Source organism: Rutidosis leptorrhynchoides, chromosome 11 (assembly GCF_046630445.1).
Source record: "Rutidosis leptorrhynchoides isolate AG116_Rl617_1_P2 chromosome 11, CSIRO_AGI_Rlap_v1, whole genome shotgun sequence".
NCBI lineage: Eukaryota > Viridiplantae > Streptophyta > Magnoliopsida > Asterales > Asteraceae > Rutidosis > Rutidosis leptorrhynchoides.
In genome coordinates, this window is record NC_092343.1 from 378,576,877 (window position 1) to 378,593,448 (window position 16,572).

Here is a 16,572-nt window from a genome sequence, read left to right on the forward strand (position 1 = left end):
GTAAAATCAATATATTTAAGTTTGTAAATATTTGAAAAATTAATCTTTTTAATATAAGTTTTTATGTATAAAAACAAAAATATAATATAAGTTTGGTGTGAATTTTTAATTTAAAAAAAAAATGTGAATTTTTAATTTTATGCATATTTTAAATTTAAGTTTGGTGTGAATTTAAAAACAAAAATTTACTTTATTTTGCTAAGTTAAAAATATAATTTTTAAAATTCGTCTTGAGTTGAAGACTAGGTCTTTGAACCGAAATTGCTTTACCCGAGGGAGGGACGAGAACTTTTATTATCATTATTTTTAATCTTATTGAATTAAAGTATGCCAAAAACATTAAAAAAAAAAACCCAAAAATCTTAGCTTTTAAAACAATCGCTACAAAAAGACAAATTTTAAAATTTTGTCGAGGGACGGACTAGGACATCGATCCGAAACGACCTCGTCCTAAAACAAAGGAAAACAAAATTTTAAATTTATTTTATATTTGTTTGATAAGTAAGGATTATTATTTAAAAAAAAAAAAAAAAAGTGGCCGCGACTCGCGGAGTTTGAAGAACAAATTCACCGCAAGTCGCGGAGAGACCAAATTACAGAAAAAAAAATAAAAGGCAGAACAGATCAGTTGCACACTCCACACCCACAAAATACTGCGAAATACACACACAAACACATCTCAAATTCGTAATTTTGGGCCGTTTTTCATCAAATCTTTTACTAAAATCATGTTGAGAAGGATGCTATCAAGGAATTACTCAAGGAAAACGGTAAATTTCTACACCTAAACACCATTTAATCCGAAAATTAGTGTTCTTGAGCAATTTTTTACCCAATTCGATTTTGATGCTTTTTAGTGTAATTATGCTTAAATTGCTTATGTATTATGCTTGTATAACCTAGATTGATGCTATTTAACATGATTAGAAGCTTTAAAATTCAAATTTTGAGTAATCTAGGGTTTGTGTTCTTGAGCAAATTTGGGGCTTTTTGATATAAACAGGTTATGGCCAATTTTTGTCATGAATTGTTGCTAAATTAAGTAGTGTAACATGTTTAGGTAGTTAAATGATCCAAACTTTGAGCCTAAACATGATTTTGAGAATTAAAGTGGACTTTTTCAAGTCTAAAATTCATGAACTTGATTTTTGAGAGATAATGCCATTTGAAACTTGTTTAATTGCTAGTAATGATTATTTTGACATGTTATTTGAGTTGAATGCTTATGAACTTGGTGAACATTTTCGTATATGCTTATTTGAAAAAGTGTAGATTTGATAAAAATATGAAAATGAGCTTATGTTTGATATAAATTGAACATGTCATTGTAATTATTTTGATTGATGATTTTGCTGACACTAATGCATATTTGGATGCACAAAAATTGTGTTTGATGTGTTTTGCAGACTGAAAGGGGTGAATCTTCATCCCAAGCTCGCAATGCTCCTGCTGAGAATACGGAACAACAGGAGGTGGATAACTACTACAAACAAGATATACCTCATCCAGTTATGACATTTTCAGATATGCACTTGGAAGATTTGCACCCGAACTTGAGATTTGACAGACGTTGGATAGATTATCCAAAATACCAAAGGGGTTTGCATACTCTTCATTCTAAAGCTGTTGAAGTACCTAGGGTAATAGAATGGGCACCGTTAGAAGCTGTAGAATTAGCCGGGCTAATTAGGGAATTACTTACACAGAGGTATGGTAATTCTACTTTTAACGATTGGGTACGTTTATTCAACATGCGTAGACTTGTATATAAAGTATGGTGTGAAGAATTATTGTGTAGTATAGAAATAAATGATCGGGTAGCTAGTTTAACCGATCGATCTTTTATTAGACTTTTGTTAGGAGGTTCGATGCGCCACATGTCTTTACTAGACATGGCTCAGGCTTTACGTATATATACGCTTGAGGAGTTAGTATCTGCCGATTGTAGAGGGTTGATACTAAATGGTAGAAAGATAGACGAAAATTTTGATACGCATGGTGTATGGAGTCAAATGACTAGCCATCACCGATTTAAAGGGGGAAATTACTCTTATTTGGATATAGATAGAGCAGAGTTAAGAGTAATTCATAGGTTTTTAGCCAATTCGATTACACAACGAGGTAAGAACAAGGAAAAGGTAAATGAACAGGATTTGTTTTACCACATGTGTATTCGAGACCCACAAAGCGCTGTAAGTATACCTTATTGTGTGGGTTATTATTTATCAGCTATGGTTAGGGGGATGAGACCGCATAGCATAATAGGAGGTCGTATATTTATTACTTTGATTTCTGAATATCTCGGTGTGGATATAAGTCGGGGGGATTATTAATCGAAGAACCAGAACCCCGCGATACAATAGGTTTAAATGTATACCATGGTGCGAAGGTTTTGAAGAGGCGAAATAACGCCGCAGTACAATACCATGGTAGACATCCACAGGTTGAGAGAAACCAACAGCCAGGTAATGTGGGAGGAGGAAATGAAATGACAGAAATGCAAAGGTTTATAGCTTCACAAGAGTATGAAAATGCTAGACATCGAGCATTTGAAGATTGGCAAGTTCATCAAAACCAAATCATAGCTCATTGCCAACATGTAGGTAGAAACTATATTCCTACTCCATCGCCCATATTTCCTCCCTGGTCTATAGAGATCCAACCACCGTATCCTACGTATAACCCAGCCGAAGCATTTTATAACACATATGGTTATGCATGGAACCCCTACTGGTATCAGTATCATCCCTAGTCTACTTAGTTTTATTTATTTTATTATTTGTAATGTTGATACATTTAATACTTATGTTGGAATTGTATTAGTTTTTATAATTTACAAATTTTTATTTTTAGATTTTAATAATGTTTGAATGTGGGGTAATATACCAAACTTCAAAAATATGTATATATGTTTGCAGTTTATCTTATGTACGCAACAGGGTAAAACAACGCATTTTCAAAGACTGACATTAAGTTCAGCAAAAGCAACTAATTTTGACGACAAGATGCAAAATATATGTGAAATAACAACAAGACGGAATGAACAAATGATGTGCACCATTTATCATTCAACACAAACAACAATATGTTTGGAAACTTTGGTAAAATTTAATCATTTCTACGCTAATCACCCTCAATAATTTAAATTGTTACTGATTTCTTGCAAATGAGGGCATTGCAAGATCTTAAGTGTGGGAAGGGGTTAAATTCTTTCGGATTTTAAAATTTTTACTTTATACACTTGGTTACCATTAGAAATACTAGTAAAGTAGTAGTTGTATTAGAATCTAGTGCTCTCTGATAATAAAGAACAGCCCTAGTCTTATATACTGACTACCCAATTCTAGTAAAATTTTTCAAAATTTTCAATTAAATGAACTCAAAATCATGTTTATACATATTTATGAACGATAAAACTAGGTTTTAACACCGAAATTATTGTTACCTCGGAAAGGACATAAATTGAGAAACAAACCAAAATGTTAAAATTCATTTAAAATGGAATAGAGGACAATAAAAAGGAAAATAAAAGCCAAGTGTGGGAAAATTTACCAAGATATTTTAAACATATGTCACATATTTCTGTAACAAATAACTGAAAATACTTTTGCTTTGGACTAAACTAAACTGTTTTACCCGATGAAAGAAAAGAAGAGATGGATCTACACGATGAATCAATTCCATCATTAAAAGGAAGTAAAGTCTTCCGAAAAAGAAACGCGCTTCTTGATTTAGGTCAGGAAGTTGTCGTCCAGACCAGCTGTAGGTTGACGAAAAATCTAGAAAAGTCATCACTAAAATCAGCAGGAAATCCACGGACCTCAGCATAAAACAAGGTCGCCAAGTGGTCAGATTTATCCTAACCATGAGAAGGATTTATCTCGTAAAATGGGGGGGCACCGTGCAAATTAGCTGGATAAGACTAATGAATCAGATCCCCGGAAAGGATAATCTCCTTAAAGATTAAAAATCAGCTTTTAAGACTGATATTACTCAATCCTAGAGATTGACCTTAAAGATTGAGAATTACAAACTCATGGAATTCAATGATATCTAAACTCGAGCTTGAACGAGAAAATATTTTGATCAAAATTACAAATCGATTTGTTTTCTGAAAACCCATTTTCAATGCGTTCATTACCATTGAACGTAAAATCCTAGGAATTCACCTGGAATTCATTAGGTCACCTGAACCAAATCGGGTGTCAACCGTAAGAACGGTGGTTGTATAGCATGGTCAAAGACAGGACCTTGTGCCAGACCGAAAAATCATAAGGGTAAGCTTTACTATTGCTCCTACAAAGGATAATAATTGCGTCCAACACGTTATAGACCATAATTAAAAGCATGTCAGGGGACATTGCCTTAACAGTTGCTTGTTCAATGCTTTCCTTTATAACCGGACGGTAGTTTACCGAAAGGTAATATACGGAGCAAGTATACTGGATGTGTTGCTTTCCTAATACAAGGTTAGCAAGTGGGTGACACAAAACCACAAGTTTTGAGCTAAAATTTTCAAATCTGAAACCCACCAAACCCACAAAAATATTTTGCAAACGCCGGTGAAGGGTTATTCCGGAAAACTTATCTAGGGTAAAAGCTAGATTAAAATTTTCAAAAGATCAAATGTTTTCATAAAGATCCAATTTCCTTAATGGATCTAAATTTTATAGTCATGTGGGACTGTAAACTATATCGTTATTACCATTGTTTATACCGCCGTATAGAAATCACTGATGTGCAAAGTGTGAAGAATAAAGAAGTGATTCTAGTATTTCAAGACTATATTGCTTGAGGACAAGCAACGCTCAAGTGTGGGAATATTTGATAATGCTAAAAACGAACATATATTTCATAGTATTATTCCTCAAGAAAGACAAGCTTTTAGTTGCAATTGTTCTATTTACAAGTGATATTCGTTTAAATAATAAAAGGTGAAGACAAAAGATAGATTCGACGAATTGAAGACGCAAACGACCAAAAAGCTCAAAAGTACAAAATACAATCAGTGAGGTTCCAATTATTGATAAGAAACGTCTCAAAATTATAAGAGTACAAGATTCAAAACGCAAAGTACAAGATATTAAATTATTCGCAAGGACGTTCGAAAATCCGGAACCGGGACCAGAGTCAACTCTCAACGCTCGACGCAACGGACTAAAAATTACAAGTCAACTATGCACATAAATATAATATAATATTTAAATAATTACTAAAATTATTTATATATTATATTTATTTATATAATCGTCGGCAAACAAAGAGCCAAAGTTGAGTGAGCTGTAAAATGGAACTCCGCGACTTGCGGAGTTCGAAGACCAAATGGGCCGCGACTCGCGGAGCCCCCAATTTTGAAACAGCCTATAAAAGCAACGCAGTTCGACGAGTAAAAACATCCATAATAATCTATCTCTCTCTCAATATATACGTAAATATATATATAATTTATATTTTAATTTTAATTTTAATTTTAAATCCTAATAATAAGGGTATGTTAGCGAATGTTGTAAGGGTGTAAGTCGAAATTCTGTCCGTGTAACGCTACGCTATTTTTAATCATTGTAAGTTATGTTCAACCTTTTTAATTTAATGTCTCGTAGCTAAGTTATTATTATGCTTATTTAAAACGAAGTAATCATGATGTTGGGCTAATTACTAAAATTGGGTAATTGGACTTTGTACCATAATTGGAGTTTGGACAAAAGAACGACACTTGTGGAAATTAGACTATGGGCTATTAATGGGCTTTATATTTGTTTAACTAAATGATAGTTTGTTAATGTTAATATAAAGATTTACAATTGGGCGTCCCTATAAATAACCATTTACACTCGATCGGACACGATGGGCGGGATATTTATATGTACGAATAATCGTTCATTTAACCGGACACGGGAATGGATTAATAGCCACTAGAATTATTAAAACAGGGGTGAAATTATGTACAAGGACACTTGGCATAATTGTTAACAAAGTATTAAAACCTTGGGTTACACTCAGTCGACATCCTGGTGTAATTATTAAACAAAGTATTAAAATCTTGTTATAGTTTAAGTCCCCAATTAGTTGGAATATTTGACTTCGGGTATAAGGATAATTTGACGAGGACACTCGCACTTTATATTTATGACTGATGGACTGTTATGGACAAAAACCAGACGGACATATTAAATAATCCAGGACAAAGGACAATTAATCCATGGGCATAAAACTAAAATCAACACGTCAAACATCATGATTACGGAAGTTTAAATAAGCATAATTCTTTTATTTCATATTTAATTTCCTTTATTTTATATATAATTGCACTTCTAATTATCGCATTTTTATTTATTGTTATTGTATTTAATTGCACTTTTAATTATCGTACTTTTTAATTATCGCAAGTTTATTTTATCGCACTTTTATTATTCGCAATTTTATTATCGTTATTTACTTTACGCTTTAAATTAAGTCTTTTATTTATTTAATATTTTACATTTGGTTTTAACTGCGACTAAAGTTTTAAAATCGACAAACCGGTCATTAAACGGTAAAAATCCCCCTTTATAATAATAATATTACTTATATATATATTTGTATTTTTATAAATTAAACTAATATAGCGTTAAGCTTTGATTAAAAGATTTTCCCTGTGGAACGAACCGGACTTACTAAAAACTACACTACTGTACGATTAGGTACACTGCCTATAAGTGTTGTAGCAAGGTTTAAGTATATCCATTCTTTAAATAAATAAATATCTTGTGTAAAATTGTATCGTATTTAATAGTATTTCCTAGTAAAATTTAAGCTATTTTATATACACCTCGCAAAAACATCAGATGTTTAAAACCCGTTTACTTAATGTTTGGAAATTGTTAAATTTGGTTTTGGTTAATATCGACCAAGAGCGGAAACAGACGACCAGTTGTGGTTAAAAGCTCGACAGTAGAAATTAGATTGGGATCACGTCGCGACTGGCGAGAATCAAGTCGCGAGTGGCCATTGTAAAAAAATTTGTTAGATAAACTAACGTAAGATTTTCATAAACGGGTTGAGGTTGTTTCAAATATCCTTTACGTGCATACAACTTCCCATATGGTTTTTCCGTCTCTGCTTTGTGCCGCTATGACCTTCTTTTCCATGATTGTCTACCCTATTAACGAACTTATGTTATTATGAACTACTAAGGCCATCATACCAACTTATTTGATGACGAGGAACACACATTTAACCGGCATCCTGAAATTATAAATAGATATCGACTGGGTTCTCTACGGTACATGATCAAAAAGTTAAATTTTAAATGACCCTAAACCCCTCACCTGTTGCACTTAAGTGTATATTTGCCCTATATTAAAAATATGTTTGAACATGTTTCTTCTACATGTTCTCATTCTTTGGGTTTAATTGGTGTTTGAAAGGATGGGTAAATAGACTTATTAATGCAACCGAGTTCTAGTTGTTGATGTTGAAGAAACATATTTATATATATTTAGCTTTGTGGATCTTCAAGTGGTATGGAAAACTGATTAACGAATGGTGTCATTTGTTTAAAAGCCGCAAAACCATAAGTTGTTGTGGGTGGGAAAGATGACTCGGATGGTGACAGATAAATATGATGTGAATCTAGTAGTTGTTGGAACATATCTTGTAATTGAGAAGTAGGAATTCATAGGTTAGATTTAGGTTGTCATTTGTTATTTTAGGTATTTTTAGATGATATAAAGTAACTGGTATATGATATGAAAGTTAAAATTGTGTGAAAAATGAGTTCGAAGGGTTGTATATTTATAATGTTTGAATTAATTAAAAAAGAATACAAGTTAAAGAAACAAAATAGCCCTCGAACGACACTAATTTTCTAATTTCTTTAATTTAACAGTAAAAAGGGAATATGTAGGGAATATGCTTTGTGGTACGATATGCTTAAAAACAGCGAGTAGAAACACGAAATAGGGCGGGGGAGGGGAAGGCAAATGCATGGCAGGGTGGTGCCATTGGTGTCATCGATGATAGGTGGATGGAAGAGCTCAATAACTAATTGTTGAGTGTTCTAAAACATAATAAATATTTGATATGCAGTTTTTAAGAATATCGTTAAACTGTACAAAAGTTAGTACATTGCAATTAATCATGAGTGATAGTTATTTAATTATGAAATTACTTTTTGTGAGTTTATGACAGAATTAAAGGATTCTTTTAGGAAAATAATTGTGGTAGTTTAGATTTCAATTTTTTCATAATTTCCTTTTATGCAACGGATTTTTTAATATTAAAATTTTTAAAATGTGAAAACCCTGCAAACTATCAGGTTAATCTCCTATTTATGCATTAATCATTCGAATTTTAATCTTAACAGTTACCTGTAGTTTACCCTAAATTATACGGGTCATCCCTATCTTTTTGAAATTATACTGGTAGTCCTTATGATTTTAAATTTGTTCAGCGCTTGTCCAATTCCTAACTCTAGTTAACTTCTTTTGTTAAATGATGACATGTTTGGGCACATGATAGGTAAATAGGTCATTTAACTAATAACATATAATAATACAAATTTCAATTGAGAATTAGAATACTAATCCGTAATTTAAAATGTCAACATATACTCGTGTCGGACACAATTGTCGAAGCAGACTACCCTTACACAAGAAAAGTTGTCTCTCCTAAATAGAAGAAAACCCTAGATCTCGAAGCTCTTTTCCGCTACCCTTTCTTTCCGAGTCCTTGTTTTCTCCTTTCTTTCGTCATCTCCTTCCTCTTTTCGATGCTCATGTATTTTCCTTTCTCCGTCTAACTTTCCAGTTACACTCCATAGGCGGCAAGATCGGTGGTTTCTCCACCGGTCTCTATGAACCTGTGATGTATAGTTTTTTTATGGTGGTTGGCTTCCATTCGGGTTGTCGGTTTGAGGAGGGGGGGGGGGGGGGGGGGGGGTTAGGTCTCCTTTTCTTTTTGCGTTTTCTGGCCTGTGATATATAGTTTTTGATGGGACATTTGGGTCTTTTCTTTCGACAAAACAAAAACTATAACACAAAAATGGTGAATAATTACTTTCTCACTTATTATAAATCAACCACATATTTTTTTACTTATTACAAATCAACCATAATTATAATTGTGTAACTTTTCACCTATTATAAATCAGTCACATAACTTTGTACATATTACAAATCAACTACAATTATTGTTGTCATTGTTATTAGGACTGTTCATGTCCATACCCGGACCGAACTAGACTATACCCAGATCGGAACGAAACCCAATTTTTTATGAAAATAAGAACCAAGGACCAGACCATTTATATATGGTTCGGTTCAGTCCGAGTCTAGTTTTGGTCCAAGCGGTTTGGGTAAATACCCGACCCAATTATATTTTTGAAAAACTAATGTAAAATTAACTTGTACTCACAATAATTAATAATAAAATACGTTACATGTTGATCATATTAAGAAAGCAAGTAGGCAACAAGAAGAAAACGATAAAGAAATGATACATATTAAGCATGGATTTAATCGTATTGAACCAAAACTTAGAAGCGAAGATGTTGATCGATAATAACACAAATTGAATGATAAAAATTGAGTATACAATTCTCTGCCTTTCCTAATGTATATGAATTACAAAAACATATATATATATATATATATATATATATATATATATATATATATATATATATATATATATATATATATATATATATATATATATATAAATTAAATCACCAACCATTTCATCAAACTAAAAGTTTGTATCATGTACAAATTATAATTCCTTTCGGTACAAGTTAGATACATGCTTAATTTTTGTAAGAATCTCTTTTGATTAAAGATTGAAGTTATTAAAAGAATTTATCGATTTACATACTTCTGCCGATTTAAATTAGTTTTCATTGTTATCATATAAATGTAATGTGGTATGTAGGAGCGATTCCGTTAATAAATAAAGTAGCACACATTTTTTATTCTCTCATGAATCTCTCTCACACGCGCGCGCACACACACACATATATATAGATATATATATATACACACACATCATTCGGTTCGGTCCAAAACTTCGGGTATTTTGGGTTTGGCCCGGACCGGACCAATACCCAAAAAAATGGAAAACTATGGACCAAGGACCGGACCAAATAACTTCAGGTATTTTGTTTTTGGGTCGGTTCCTCATCGGTTCTCAGTTGTTTTCGGTTCTACCCGAACCATGCACACCCCTAATTGTTATTATTAATTTAACTTTTATTATTTTGTCATTTCCTTTTCTTAAACTTTATGTATTATTACTTATTTCAAATTATGTTATTTCTTTTTAGTTTTTTCCTCCTTTTCTCAATCGAATTTAGCTTACGTTCTCTAGCTGCATCGCGAGGGCACATCAACTCGTTATGACTATTAATTAATTTTATTATTATTATTATTATTATTATTATTATTATTATTATTATTATTATTATTATTATTAAATTTTTTAGATTTAATTATTATTATTATTATCATAATATTGTTACTATTACAGTTATGAATAATTAATAATAATATTATTATTGATATTATTATTATGATGAATTATTTTAGATTTTATTATTATTATTATATATTGTTAGTAATTTGCTAACGACATTCTTTAGAACTGTCGTTAATACCATAAAATATACATACAACTAGTAGTTGTTCGATCCTTTTGTAAGAATTTCATTCTTGCAAAAGTTACTTTTTGTTTATATTTGCTTATATTCGGAAAACGCTTGCTTGTTTGTGGTGTGATTAAGCTAGATGGCGGAGTATGATGCTTCGTGTGACTACTTGATGTCAAGAATCGCGAATTATGATCAACAATTGATGGGAGACTCAAGTCACATAGGTTTGGATAATGGTTATTTGGGCATGAATGATGACAATGGTTAATGGGCATGAACAATTAGTATGAGGGCATGAACGATGATAATGGTTATTTGGGCAACAATGGTGATTATTTGGGTGAATGATGGTTATGGATATATGAATGATGATTACATGGGTATGAATGATAATGGGTATATGGATTTGGGTGAAGCTAATGGTGAGACGGGTGGTTATTGTGGTGCTTATGATGGTTGTTATCGAGACGGGGGTTATGATGATAGTTACATGAATAATTTTGCCCCCATTGATCAACCTAGTAATAATGGTCCTATTTCCAATTTTGAATTTTTGAGTCAACCAATGGACTATTGTTATGAGGGGGGTGATTCGACATGGGATTCTTCTCAATTTCAATTTCAAAATCAACAACAAGAGGAGATCGATTCGAATTTACTAGAGTTATTCTCAAACGTTGTGAGAACCCACCTTAACCGTATGGAGGCTTTAATTCAAGAGAGAATAGATTTGAGAGAAATGTTAGAAATTTAACAAGCTTCAATTCAAATCTTAGAGAAACTGTGAGTTCCATGCTCCCTTTAGTTGAAAATTTTGTATCCACTACCATTTCACCACCCACCTCACCCATAGTCTCTACTTATCTTTCAATAAATTGGATCTTTTATAATGATGATGATGATGTAAGCTTTTATGCCAAGACCGAAGTAGTGAAGATTGCACAAGTACCCGAATCTCCGATAACCAATGATGAAGAGAAGAATGAAGATGATGATAAGGATAATGATGAAAGTGAAAATGATGGTAAAGAGTATGATGAAGAAGTTAGCGAGAGTGATGAGGAAGATGATGAAGTGAGTGAAACTTTGCCAACACCCAATGTTTTTACAATCCATGACAATCCACTTGGTGATGGCAAGTATGATAGTGAATGTAACATCCTGTTATCGGGCCTAGCTGAAATGACCCTTTTGACCTTGGGTGTGTTTGTATGTTAGTATTATAATTATATGTTTATAATTATTTGATTGTTTAGTTGAGATCAGTTTGTGACAAGGGTCACAGAACAGGTTCGTTTATTTAATTTGAACTAAGTTAGGGTTGTCAAAATAAGTACGAAAGTTATTAGATAACTGGTATATACCCGTGTGTGATGGGGTATTGTGTTTAACACAAATATATAAGGAAGTCATCTGCTCATTTTTGTGAAGTTTCTGAAAATTTCATTTCACACACACACTTATACCTTTCACTCTCTAGAACTCTAATCTCTTGAATCTCAATTTAGAGTCTAAATTGTGTTGAATAATTTGTCACTAGTGACTTCGTGGTCATAACAAGGTAAAGATTTTTCGTTTTCTTGATGTAATATGAGATTGAATGAGTTTTTGGTTAGGTTTTGGTACAAAAGGCTTTTTGGTCAAAATCAAGTGATCCGGGTGTCGTTTTGATGTATTTCGTTGGGGTTTAATTTTCTATAAGTGTTATAAATGTTTCCTAAACGGATTTTGGTGTCAAAACATTTAGAAATCGAGATTTGGGTGATTTTGGTTCGAAACCCGTCAGTTTTTGCTGATGTTGCTCAATGAACACAACCGTACGGTTGCAGCCTGCAACCACACGGGTACATGGTGCAACCGTATAGGTTCTTATCTAACCGTATGGATGTAGTGATGTTGGTGCAACCGGGAAGTGAGTGTGCTATCGTACGGATGCATGTGTTTAACGACCCGTCCATATTACTATAAACGCAGTACGTTATTCATTGGTCCCATAGCGAGGTATTTGACCTCTATGTGATACGTTTTAGAAAATATTGCATTCGTTTCATAAAAAGTACACCATTATTATACACAATGCATGTTTTAAACAAGTGGGCGATTATTTAAGAAATAATCCTCATAATACATCGGTTTTCAAATACTACACACGTGACATAACAGTCGAATATAATACATGACAAAGGTTTTATTGAATGCAACACTTCATTTAAAAAAACATGAGACTCCATGCACAACTTGCTCAGATAATGCAACAGCGGAAGACTTTCTTAAGGACCTGAGAATAAACATGCTTAAACAGTCAACACAAAGGTTGGTGAGATATATAGGTTTAAAGTTAGCATCGATATAAATATAGACCACAAGATTTCATAGTTACAAACACTTCAATAAAGATATTCTATAAGTTGTTGAGCACTTCGGTAACCATACTTAACCATTAATGTGGCATATTCCCTTTATTATGAAATCTCCCTACACTATACCAAGTGTAGTAAAAACGAAGTACAAAACAACCGATTACGATACTAGAGCGACTAGCCCGGTTGGGGTTGTCAAACCCGATAGATCTATCAATAGGATTCGCGCTTACATGTTCTTACAACATGTAAATATTAGTTACCAAGCTATTAGGGAAGATATGCAATGTGGTACAACTCAACTTAGAATATATTTTAAGTACTTGTGTCCATGGCGTAAAACATAAAATGCTTGTATTCTCATCCCAAAATATTTTTAGATTTTAAAAATGGGACTATATACTCATGGTAGTACAAGTATATTAATAATAAGTTTTCAACTTATTAAAAATATGGCCGTCGTCCTTGAATTCACGAACCTGTAACAAATATATATATATATATATATATATATATATATATATATATATATATATATATATATATATATATATATATATATATATATATATATATATATATATATATCAAAATGTAATGCAACTATTATTCATATCATATCTTCAATCACATGTGATTGTTTAAGTTTATATTTTCAATCACGTGTGATTGTTTAAGTTTATATTTTCAATCACTTGTGATTGTTTAAGTTTATATTTTCAATCACGTGTGATTGTTTAAGTTTAAGTTGTCAAGTTAGCAGTCCAACGTTAGTAGTCCACAATTAGTAGTACATAGTATACACGTGTTGTATAAGACTAAATCATGACCCACAATACCGCTATTGTAGTTACACGTATTGTGTATGTGGTGTCTTTTGATTTATCTGACGAATTGTGTAACCATGACATGTTAGAATAATATTGTGTAACCATGACATGTCTTTTGATTTATCTGACGGGATTTTAATGAATTAATCCCGTAATCAAATTATCCATTTCTAACCAATATTGTTTTGCCCATAATTTCTTCGTTATAAATCCGTTTTGAGTGAATCAAATTGCTATGGTTTCGTAACGAACTGTAATTTGTGAAACTAAACTGAAAAATTGGTGGTTTATAGTCGGAGTTACAAGTTATAATCCATATTTGAAAGAGGTAGTCATTTCCATCGAAAGAACGACATCTTGATAACCATTTTGAAAAAGATACTTCAATTTTGAGTTTAACCATGATTTTTGGATATAGTATCATGTTCATAAGAAATATCATTTTCCCAGAAGAACAACTTTTAAATCAAAGATTATGATAGTTTTTAATTATCCAACCCAAAATAGCCCCCGGTTTTACTACGACGGCGTATGTCCGGTTTTACGGTGTTCTTCGTGTTTCTAAGTTTTAACTCATTAAGTTAGTATATCATATAGATATAAAACATGTGTTAAGTTGTTTTTAAAAGCCAATTTAGAAGGATTAACTTTGTTTGCGGACAAGTTTAGAATTAACTAAACTATGTTCTAGTTTATAAACTCTTATATAGATAGCTATAGACATATGAATTGAACAAGAGTTGAAGTAGAGTTTTTACCTCAAGTTTAGAATGTAAAGTTGCTGGAAAGAAGTAGTAGAACAAAACTTGAGAGAGTTCTTGCAAGTGTGTGTGAAAATTGGAAGTAAAATTTGGAAAATGAATGTGTAAAAATGAGTTAGAAATGGTGCTTATTTATAGGCTTGAAAATTTGGTTTTTAGTGAAAATATCTAGTATAAGTTAAAATGTATTAAGTCATGGATGACATATTAAATTTATTAGGTCATTGATGACATATTACACAAATAATTGCAGATTTCTATTGGGATATAACAATAGTAAATACTTCTAGAAGCTGTGTATAATACGGGTAAAAATACCGTATGAATGCGAGTAGAATTATTCAGGAAATTGAATGGAAATACGAGTATAGCTATCCTTTATATGTATTGGTATATTATAAAGTGTATTTAATACTTGAAAGGATGTATTTACACTCATAATACATTATATGTAAATACATTTTAACATAAATTAATTACGTCGTTTAAATATTAACATATATATTGTTCAAAAACTCTTTAAATTAGTAGTATAAAAATATATATATAATACTTTGTTAATATACTTAATGAGATATTTAATTATCATATTTTCAAGTTAAATATATATAAATCCATATATATACACAATAATTAAACAATTAAACAATTAAATCAAGTTATGACGTTCGTGAATCGTCGGAATAAAAGGGTGACCAAAAGCTTGTGTAAAACTCTTTCTGGAGGTTCAAGACTTATTAAAATTCATTACTTATCTAGTCAGAATTATGAAATCATATAAATAGTATAATCAATTAGTCTAAAAAATCCGGGTCGTTATAGTACCTACCCGTTAAAGAAATTTCGTCCCGAAATTTGATCGAGATCGTCATGGCTAACAATAAGTATGTTTTCATGACGAATACGAGTTGAAAATTTAGAGTTTTATCATCAGTGTGTAATATGGATAAAACAATTCGATTATGTGAAGTGTATGAGTGAAGCTATCGCAAAATAGTGAAATGAGGAAAGTAAAGATTCGTCTTAACTTTCGACGTCGTCACTTCTGATTTCCGGATTAAAGAAAATCTTTGTAATCTTAATAAGATTTGATTCTTCAGTAAATAATGAAATTATAATTTTCTTCGATTAGGTGCGTAATCTGCCTCGATTGCTATGTCTGATATTTCGCTATAAATTAACACCCCCTTCGTTTCCTTATTTCCACATCTCTCATATTCTATACTTTCTTCCTTAATTCATACTTCCAAAACATTCATCAATATGCTCCATCCAGTTCTAATTCTTGATATATTCTTGACTATCACATCTGTCATTCTTCTTTTTCATCTACCACCGGAGGAATCTGTTTACTTCTACTATGCTCTTGGGTTCATAGTGTTTTTAGTTCTTCCGTGTCTTTATATTGCTATACGCATTGATATACACGGTTTGTAATTCTCTGTGTTGTTGTCGTGCTTATATTTTTTTCTTATATTTCGGAGCTCCTGTGCTTGTGTATTGTCATTCACAGTTATTGCTCTCTTCCATTTGATGTGATTTATACTCCTATTCCTATTTCGAAGCTTCATGCTTTTGTTTTCTCTTCTTGATTTTTAAGTAAAGTGAGTAATGGTCCAGAATTCATTGGTATGGAGTTTCAGATGAACATGACTAATGTTCTAAGAGAGAATTTGTAATAGCACGATCTTGATTAGTCAAATTACCAGAATTCAAGAGAAAAGATAGAACTATCAAGAAAATATGTTCTTGATACGTTTAGAGATTAGGTAGAATGTAAGAGTCGTGTAACATAGAGCATGATGACGGTATGGTCTATGAATCATCATGTTCCATTAGAAACTCAGCATGACTTACTGTAATATAATCACATTGATCAGGTGTCATTATATTATACTAACTCATGCTTCAGTTCCCAACACTACTTCAACAACATTCATATTTTTAATTTTGAATTTTTCCGAGATTTAGAAACTAAAACAGTTTCCTTTATGATG